Raw genomic sequence first — 7,310 nt, 5'->3', positions numbered from 1 at the left:
AGTCTGGTGAAATTATAGGCGCTTTCTTTCCTTTTTTTTTTTTTTTTTTTAAAGATTTTATCTTTCCTTTTTTTCCCCAAAGCCCCCCGGTACATAGTTGTACATTTTTAGTTGTGGGTCCTTCTAGTTGTGGCATGTGGGTTGGCGCCTCAGCATGGCCTGATGAATGGTGCCATGTCCACGCCCAGAATTTAAACCGACCAAACCCTGGGCCACCGAAGCGAAGCGCGCAAACTTAACCTACTCGGCCACCTTCATGGGGCCGGCCCTGGTGCTTTCTTTCTTTTCTCTATTTTCCAAATGTTCTGTTATGTAGTTATTAGTTTTCATAATAACATTTTTAAAAACTAAAATAATAAAAATTGAATCTGCACAATCCTTTGAAATTCATTTTACACCATATTGTACCTACAGTCAGTGTAGGAAGTTATAATGAAGAGGCAAGAGGTTCTCATATATGGTTGGTTAATGTTTTATCTATCGCTGTAATTGTAATAGCTAATATTTATTGAGCATTTACTACATACTGTGTGTCAGGAACTGTACCAAGGGTTTTATATTTGTTTTCATTTTTAATGCTTTGAGATAGATATTAAGCCCATTCTACAGATAAGAAATTTGAGGCCTGAAGAAGTTAAGAGACTTGTTTATAATTTAAAAGCCACCAAGTTTATAGCGGGGCCTGAAATAGATTCCAGGTTGACTGAGTAGAAAGAATTTCTAACACTTTCAATGTGATAGACATTTTCAAATTTTAGTAAACCTCTAAAAAACATACAAGCTATATCAGAACCACCATGAACAGGGTATCCACCATAACCACAATGAAGATGGTATCTGGTTATTAACAGAGGCAGATGTACTAGGAAGCTAATGAAGATTCAGGGCCCCTCACTGCACAGGCCCATTCAAGGCCCAGAGGGACCCTAGAAGTGGTCTTTTGAAAGAGCTAGATAGTTTTTCATTATTTTGTAAAATTTAAAAAAGTAATATATTTTTGTGTTTTTTTTTTTAATGAGGGCCCCCCAAAACCTGGATTCACCCCTGTTAATCATCATTTTGGAAACTGACTCAGAAGTGTTATAACTTCAATAGGTACTTTAAAAGGTTAGTCATATTTTATAACAACGTGGAAAAATGTTGACACTATAACTCAAGTGCAAAAAGCAAAGTAACAAATTATATGTAAATGTTGTGATTGCATATGAAATATGAACTCAAGGACTGTGAGGGAACTTGAAAAATGAAAGTAACAAAATCTTTCTGTTCATTTGTTCATTCTCAGATATTTACTAGGCACTTTTTATGTACCAGGTATTATGCTTTTTGTTATTTGGATTTTTCTTTTCTTGAGGAAGATTAGCCCTGAGCTAACTGCTGCCAATCCTCCTCTTTTTGCTGAGGAAGACTGGACCTGAGCTCACATCCATGCCCATCTCCCTCTATTTTATACATGGGACGCCTGCCACAACATGTCTTGCCAAGCGGTGCCATGTCTGCACCCGGGATCTGAACTGGCGAACCCCAGGCCGCCGAGAAGCAGAACATGTGAACTTAACCGCTGCACCAACCAGGCCGGCCCCGTGGTTTTTTGTTTTGTTTTGTTTTTTAATCCATTTCTCTTACCGATACGGTTTTGGAACTCAGTTAAATATATTTGCAAGACTGTCTTAATTACCAAATGAAAATCACTTTTCACACCCCTTTAATCTTATACTTTGTGTACTATGATAACTTAAAAGATACAGAAATATTTCTCTTGACCTCAGTTTTCTCGTCTCTAAAATATGGAGAATGGGCCAAGTTACCTCCAAATTTCTTCTGACTCTAACATTCGGGGATCATATCTCTGTTCTTTCTTCCCAGACTACCCCTTTATTCGTTATAATAAAACTGTACAGCAGCAGGAAATTTAGCTGATAAAAATCTAGTATCTCCACTGTAACAATTGACTATAACCTTACAGAAATTATAATCAGAAACAGCATTATGTAGTTTTATATAAATGGAATTCGGCTCTCTGATGATAGTTCTCGTTTCAAAATGAGGCAAATCACTGGTAACTGTTTTATTTCAGCTGGGAAAGAATTTTATTCATGTATATTTCCTTTAGATCTGAATATTTTTGCCTAGAGACACTAACTTCAAAAAACTTTCAAAGGAATTGAACAGAGGTATGGGTAAATTGGTTAGTCTTTTAATAAGTGGAATATGACTTTTCTAAATATGAAAGTTTTAAAAAATGACATTTTGTTTTTATGAAAAGTATTATGGGGAAAAGTTTGAGGGAGAAACTAGCAGAGTGGTATGAGTATAAGTTTTGTAGTGAGACAGAACTGGGATGGAATCCCTATTCTGAAACTGCTTAGCTTTGTGACCTTGTTTGGGCAAATTACGTAACCTCTGTAAGGCTTAGTTTGCTCATCTGAAAAATGGAGGCAAATTAGTGCCTAACTCACAAGGTGCAGTGAAGTCTAAATTAAAGAAGATAATGTAAGTAAAGTCGTTGAGTATAGTATTTATAACATTAGTAATTACTAAATAGTAAATATTAGTGATACTAAATTTTAAATATTAGATATATAAAGCTAACCTTTCAGCTAAACTTTCATTAAGGAAACAGTTTTAGAGAAATCAGTTAGCACGTTAACCAAGAATAGAGTGTTTTCCCAATTTTTAAAAGGATAGGCAAATAGCCCTTTTTGCTCTCTGAGCAGCACCATGGTGGTCAGCAAGAACAAGCACCTTATGAATGGTGGCAAGAAGGTTGCCAGGAAAAAGTGGTTGATCCTTCTAGGGGAGATTGGTTTTGATATGAAAGCACTAGCTATGTTCAAGGTAAGAAATATTGGGAAAACACTAGTCACAAGAACTCAAGAAATCAAAATTGCATCTGATGGCCTCAGGGTCATGTTTTTGAAGTGAGCTTTGCTGATATGCAGAATGATGAATTTGCATTTAGAAAATTCAAGCTGATTACAGAGGGTGTTCAGGGCAAAAACTACCTGACTAACCTCTATGGCTGGATCTTACCTTTTGACATAATGTGCTCCAGGGTCAAAACACGGGAAACCATGATTGAAGCTCATGTTGACGTCAAGACTAACGATGATCATTTGCTTCATCTATTCTGTATTAGTGTTACTGAAAAAACTCAATAACCAGATTCAGAAGACCCTCTTACACTCAGTACAAACAAGTCCATCAAATCCGGAAGAAGATGGTGGAAATCATGACCCCAGAGATGTGAACGGCTTGAAAGACGTGATCAATAAATTCATTCAGAAAGCATTGGTAAAGACATAGAAAAGGCTTACCAATCTATTTATCCCGCGCCATGATGTACTTGTTGGAAAAGTAAAATGCTGCAGAAGCCTAAGTTTGAATTGGGAAAACTCATGGAGTTTCATGGCGAAGGTAATGGTTCTGGAAAAGCCACTGAAGATGAGACAGGTGTTTCTGGATATGAGCCAACTATCCAAGAATTTGCTTAAAATTCAGACTTTTAATGGTGACATAAAAAATCTTGTTCGTGATGTTTAAAAAAAGAAAAAGGATAGGCAAACGCTGTCAACTGAAATCAATAGGGCATTCGGTCTCGACAGCAGTCCTCTGAGGAGCCGTCCAAAGTCGACTTTCACTCTCTTCTTGTTTGCTTCTCTGTTCTCTCTAAATTTGTGCGTTGAACATTTATGCCTTTTGTAAAAAGAAAAAAATATTTTTAAAAAATGAATGAATTCTACGTCTGACTTTCCTGTGAACATTAATCCAAAAAAAAAAAGACTAAGGGAATTCATATGCAATTTTGGATTCCTTTTTGAATTTCCAGTAGACAAAATGAACGTATATATGAATGAATCAATAAATATTTAGTTGTATGTATAGTCAGTTTGTTGGAGTCTATAGTGAGATGTATCCAGAAGTTGGATAAAAGGTCACTCCCCGAGAATAAAACTGGTAAGACTCAGCATAAACTGGATGAAATTCACACCAATAGGGAACCTAGTCAGTGTGATCAGAATGCCTAAGAAGCCATAAGAAAATAAATAGTGTAGGGGCCAGCCCGGTGGTGCAGTGGTTAAGTTCAGACATTCCACTTCTCGGCAGCACGGGTTTCGCCGGTTTGGATCCCAGGGGTGGACATGGCACTGCTTGGCAAGCCATGTTGTGGTAGGCGTCCCACATATAAACTAGAGGAAGATGGGCACGGATGTTAACTCAGGGCCAGGCTTCCTCAGCAAAAAAGAGGAGAACTGGCAGTAGTTAGCTCAGGGATAATCTTCCTCAAAAAAAAAAAAAGAAAAGAAATAGTGTAAACATGGAAACTATAACATATCAATTTTATTTCCCTCCCTATTCTCTTTTAGTGTTTTAAAATTAGTATTTCAAAAATTACATGATGGGTATTGTGTTAGTTATCGCTACATGACAATTTACCCCAAAACTTAGTGCCTTAAAACAACAAACATTTATTATCTCACTGTTTCCAAGAGTCAGGAATCTGGATGCTGCTTAACTGGGTACCTCTTGCTTCAGGTTTCTCATGAGATTGCTGGAAACATCTGCTTCCCAGCTCACTCGTGTGGTTGTTGGTAGGATTCAGTTCCTCGTGAGGTGTTGGACTGAGGACCTCAGTTCCTCACTGGCTGTTGACCAGAGGCCTCTCCACAGTGCAGCTCACAGCATAGCAATTGTCTCCCCTCAAAGTGAGCAACAGAACAAGAGGGCGCACTTAAGATGAAGCCACAGTCTTTCTGTAACCTAATCTCAGAAATGACATCCCATCACTTCTGCTACATTCTGTTCATTAGAAGTGATTCATTAAGTCCAACCTACACACCAGTGGGGAGAGTGTCACAGGAGAGTAGGAATACTATACCCACATCGAAGGGATCCTTGAAGGTCATCTTAGAGGCTACCTACTGCAGGCACAAAAACATTCATCAAACTATTCCACTTGCTCTGATGTCATCACGTAGCTATATTCTGAATATAATCTCACATTATGTATGGCTTGTCTATAAGGAAAGAGAGGACACTAATCAGCACACATAAGTTTCTCATCATTCAATTAGTAAGTTTTTCTTTTTTCTTTTTTTGAGGAAGATTAGCCCTGAACTAACATCTGCTACCAATCCTCCTCTTTTTGCTGAGGAAGACTGGCCCTGAGCTAACATCTGTGCCCATCTTCCTCTACTTTATATGTGGGACGCCTGCCACAGCATGGCTTGCCAAGCGGTGCCATGTCTGCACCCGGGGTCCAAACCCGTGAACCCCGGGCCGCCGTAGCGGAACATGCACACTTAACCACTGCGCCACTGGGCCAGCCCTAATAAATATTTTTAAGTGCTCAAATTTTGTCATTTGCCAGACTTGTGAGTTTGGTTAGTGTGATTCAGTGTCCCTAATGCTGGTCAGTATCTGAACCTAAATTTATGACCAGGCCAAGGACTGTAGTCCTGTCTTGAGAGGGCCCACTGAGCTGGGTTAAGTTACTTGGGTGTAAGCAAACCCGCATGTAAGAAACATTTCTCCCAATACATCATCAAATTCTCCAGTGATAGCTCTATTAAAACGTGTGCCTGTTTATCTTAAGAACTGGGAAACTTAATTTCTCAGTCTAATATCTACGGTCAGCTTAAAAAAGGTAATTTGATACACACTCTCGAAATCCTTAATCGCATCTTTTCACATAAGGTGCTATTTACTCTTTTACCATATAAGGTGATATTCACAGGATCCAGTGATTAGGATGTGGCTATATCTTTTTGGGAGCCATCATTCAACCCACAACAGGGGATCTGTAAAGAATTTTAAAATAATAGTAAAACTGACTAAATGCCAGTCTACTTTTTATTTTTACCACGTGCAGGCAATTTTAAACAATGTCAGTGATAAAATACTCCCCACGGTGGTAGAGCATTCCCAACCCCAGCTCCCCCACCTCAGTGTGCCGCTAATGAATACTCCAATAAGAGCCACTCAGCCTGCCTTAACTTTTCAGGACCAATTACTGCTTAAAACAATTTGGTGGTCCATCAGTGGCCTGCCACACCCCTAATCTTGGTATGACTGATTCCTCATCTTTCAGGAATCCATTTAAATAAATATCACTTACTCAAGGAAGATTTCCCTTAATACCCTATCTAGACTCGAAGTGTCACCTCCCACTTATTTCCTAGTTTTGTTTGTTTCTTTCACAGCACTTGCCACACTTTGCAGTTATTTTATTTCCAGGTTAATTTTCTTCCATCTTCCTTAATAGTGTGTAAGCTCCAAGTCTTGTCTGTGTTGTTCTCTGAGTTATTCCCGGAGCCTAGCACAATGCCTAGCACACGGTAGATGCTTGATATGTGTGTAGTGTCATTGCACTCTCTTCTTCTTGTGTGGTACCAGTAAAGTGCTTTTGCTCAGCATTGGACAGATTCTTCTTTCTTCATCTCATGTCCGTTACCCAAAAGAAATAGCCACTTGTTGTCTAAGACTGGTGGCAAACAGAACCATTTATCTCCATAATTCAGAAACAGCTGCAGCGTCATGGATCTTAGTAGAGTTTTCTCCTCTTCCAAACTTCAACTCAGGCATGATGAAGAATGTTTTATTCTGAAAATTCACAGAGATATCATGAGACTGAATCATAAAATGAAATATAAATGCAGTGTTAACATTATGAAGGAGGACCTATAGGTTTTGCCCAGGTGCTACACTAGAAATGGCAAGAATTCAGTCAGTACCCCAAACTTATCAAGTTCCAAAGATAAATCACCACTCTTCTCTCCAAAACACATGCTTCTCTTAATTTCCTTCAGTATTTCTTCTAGTAGCACAACTATTCACCTGGCTGGTTCTCCGGGTTCATCTTCGGCTTTCTTTCCTTCTCTCTTTACACCATCTTCCTGGGAGATCCCGCGCATCTCGAAGGCTAAAATACCATCCCCAGAGTGTTACTCCTAATGTCTGTCCCCAGTCCTCTCCTCCGAGCTCCAAACTCCCCACTGCCTACTTGTTGTATCTTCTTAGACATGTCACATGCATTTTGAATTTATCAAGTCCCAAAGCAAATCCTTTTTCCTCCAAAGCCTTTTCTCTCTGATCTTCTCCATCTGTAATGACACTACCATTCACCAGGAGCTTAATCCAGAAACCTGGGAGTCTTCTTTGACTCCTCTCTCTCTCTCATCCCACACAGTTACTTCATTCCCAAGTCCTATCAGCTCCCCCTACAAATACATTTGAATTGCGTTGACTTCTTTCCATTTCCACCCCCTCCTAGTCTAAGCTGCTGGTCTGCTTCCATTCTTACTTTCCTA

At 39.1% G+C, this 7,310-nt stretch overlaps 1 pseudogene; it reads left to right on the top strand.

The window, feature by feature from the left end:
* The first annotated feature begins 1,125 nt into the window (after window positions 1-1,125).
* LOC106821959 (small ribosomal subunit protein eS1-like) lies at window positions 1,126-6,588 on the top strand (annotated as a pseudogene).
* The last annotated feature ends 722 nt before the right edge of the window (window positions 6,589-7,310 follow it).

The sequence above is a fragment of the Equus asinus genome, chromosome 13 (assembly GCF_041296235.1).
Source record: "Equus asinus isolate D_3611 breed Donkey chromosome 13, EquAss-T2T_v2, whole genome shotgun sequence".
NCBI lineage: Eukaryota > Metazoa > Chordata > Mammalia > Perissodactyla > Equidae > Equus > Equus asinus.
This window is presented reverse-complemented; position numbering and strand designations above follow the sequence as displayed.